Below are 2,879 nucleotides of genomic sequence, written 5' to 3'. Positions count from 1 at the left end.
AGAAATCTGACAATTTAATACCTGACAAACACTGATGAGGAATATTGGTGCTATTTTTTTGATTTCTTAATTATGTCCTTTAAAAAAATAGATTTTTATTTTTATTAACAATTATGATTGTTCATGATTCCACACCAAACTCCATTCAATTATGCATCAATTTAATATGAGTCTGCTTGTTTGCAAAGACTGACAAAGTAAATGAAAGCACGTTTTAATTGTGTTGCTGTAGAAGCTGACATGTGTCCACACCAGACTTCATTCAGATATCTGCCAATATCAGGCAACACCCGTGAGGGATATTTTCTGTAATTCCTCAATTTATTCATTTTTAATGCTGATATGCTCTTATTAATTAATTAGCTAATGTGATTTCACACCAAACTCTGGATTCAAAAATCTGACGGATTAAGGCAGACACAGACAAGGAATATTAATGCTTTTTCTGCAAGTCCTGAATTAATTCCTGTTTTAATGCCTAAAAAGCTAACATGATTCCAGCCCAAACTCCAGTCAAATACATGCATATCTATATGTTCAAATATGCGCATCTCAAGAATTTTGAATATTGTGAAAAAGTTCATTTTTCTTCATAATTTAATTCACAAAAACTCCTTTTTTTAAACGTTTTTCTAGCTGGAGGCCAAAATTATCTCATTAAAACAGAAAAATGCTTGAAACATTTCAGTTCATGTAATGAGTCCAGAATATGTTAAATAACTGATTTTCACAGAACTTTTCCACTAAATTCTCATGTTTTGAGGCGCACTTGTGCCTGCCGGTTAGCCGCGGATGAGCCGCGGATGAGCCGCGGGGGGCCGGTGTTTCGGCGGAGGCTGCTCCTGTGACTGAGGAGAAAGGTTTATAACCGGAGCGGCTCGCAGTGTAATTAAAAGCCGCGCGTTAATTAGCGGCTGTGAGCGGCGGCAGACGGCAGGAGCTGTGAGCTCTGAGCCGGACACAGACTCATCCGAGCCCCCGAGAGGGTTCCGCTTTATTGGGCTCAGAGAAAGTTTCCCGCCGAGCTCGGCCAAATGCCTTCGTTATCGCATTTCCCCGCTAAGCTGAATCAGGCTGAGTGCACTTTTGGCTCCTTTGTTGGCGCTTTTTAACCTGTTAGTTACACAGACTCGGACCGTCATTAAGAGCTTAACGCCGGCTCGGCCCCGGGCCGCGCGCGGCAATTAAAGCTGCTCCTCAGCGCCTCCTCGCGCCAACACTGACGCGCCACACATGCTCGTGTGTCTCTCGTGTGTCTCTCGTGTGTCTCCCGTGTGTTGTCCCTGCAGGAGCTCCCAAACTGTCCCAGGAGACGTTCAGAGCCATCAAACCGGGACTGTCTGCGTACGCCGATGAGCCGCAGAAGGTCAGCCCTGCTGATGTCTTTATAAAGACAATGTGATGTTATTAATCTGTGGACAATTTAACCCTTAAATGAGCTCACCTAAAACTACGGTGTTTCACAAGATTAACCCTTCACCCTCTGCTGCCTGAAGAAGCAGGGCACTGTTAATCTTCTCTCTTATCCTTTACAGCTTCTTTTCTTTTTTTGTACATTTTTGTATTTGTATTTATTTGTTATTTGTTTATTTTATATCATTATTACATCTCTATTTTATTTCATCTTAATCTATATTTATTTATAGTCTTATTTATGTATGAATTAATTTTGTATTTTTGATTAATTTTGATTTATTTTCGATATTTTTTCTTCCGTTCCCATGTCTCCTCTTTATTTCATTTTTATCTTTATTGATTTAATTGTATATTCATTTTTTATTCATATTTATAGTTTTACTTGTTAGTTATTTATTTTTAGTTTTACTGAACTATTTTTCTTAAGTTTAAGTTTTATCTTTATTTATTTTTATTTTTATGAATTCATTATTTATTGGTTTTTAATTTATTCATTTATTTTACTTAGATTTTTGTGTGTGTGTTTCCATTTCTTATCTGTGTGTGTGTCTCCTGTTTGTCCCCTGTTTTTCCCCTGCTTGTCTCCTGTGTGTGTCCCCTGTCTGTCTCCTGTGTGTCCAGTGTGCAGCAGGGATCCTGGAGCTCCTGGAGGTGGCGAAGTCCAGCGTCCCCCCCTCGGTCTGGGACGTCACCCCGGTGGTCCTGAAGGCGACCGCCGGCCTCCGTCTGTTGCCGGGAGAGAAGGCCGAACACCTGCTGGACACGGTGAGACATGAACGACCTCCGCCGCATCACATGACCCAGCGTCTCACCACAGCCGGGCTGCAGAGGCGCGTTCGCTGTGATGGCGTCCCGCAGTCTCCTTTAAAAGAAAGCCTGTCCTCCAGACCATGGGACAGGAAGTGACATCATGACAGCACGCTGACTCTTGTGTTTCAGGACTCTTTCGAAGGTTCTCAAGAGTAAAAACACTTTTATATGTAATTACCATCACGAATATTATTATTATTATCATTATGTCACCATTTATGTAATGTTAGTCATCGCCATGACGACGATGTCCACACAGCTACTGGACCACAGCAGAGAGCCGCATGAGTCGTGATTTAATCTGAAACTTTGCCCCTGAACCAGAGCTGATTACACACACACACACACACACACACACACACACACAGAGAGAATTAAAACGTTATTATATTAAAAAAAGAAAACATTTACAGGAGACACTGTGGAAACTGATCATGACCACAACAGTAATAACGACTGTTATTATTATAAGCAGATTCTCCGCTGAGAGTGACGAGTCACAGACATGAGGACGAGTTTGACACTTTGACCCGCAGGTGTCTCTGGAAGACATCTGAGGGACAGTTTGTCTCAAACACCTGCTGTTCTCTGTGTGTCCAGGTGAGGGCGCTGTTTGTGGACTCTCCCTTCCTGTCCAGAGACGACAGCGTGTC

The 2,879-nt window shown here is 41.9% G+C and overlaps 1 long non-coding RNA gene across 1 annotated transcript; it reads left to right on the top strand.

Moving 5' to 3' along the window:
* The first annotated feature begins 630 nt into the window (after nucleotides 1–630).
* Nucleotides 631–2,879, top strand: LOC121937815. The gene is made up of 3 exons (XR_006105205.1): nucleotides 631–1,366; nucleotides 2,038–2,181; nucleotides 2,827–2,879. It is a non-coding gene; the product is annotated as an uncharacterized LOC121937815 (long non-coding RNA).

This window comes from Plectropomus leopardus, unplaced genomic scaffold (assembly GCF_008729295.1).
Source record: "Plectropomus leopardus isolate mb unplaced genomic scaffold, YSFRI_Pleo_2.0 unplaced_scaffold27529, whole genome shotgun sequence".
Classification (NCBI taxonomy): Eukaryota; Metazoa; Chordata; class Actinopteri; order Perciformes; family Serranidae; genus Plectropomus; species Plectropomus leopardus.
This window is presented reverse-complemented; position numbering and strand designations above follow the sequence as displayed.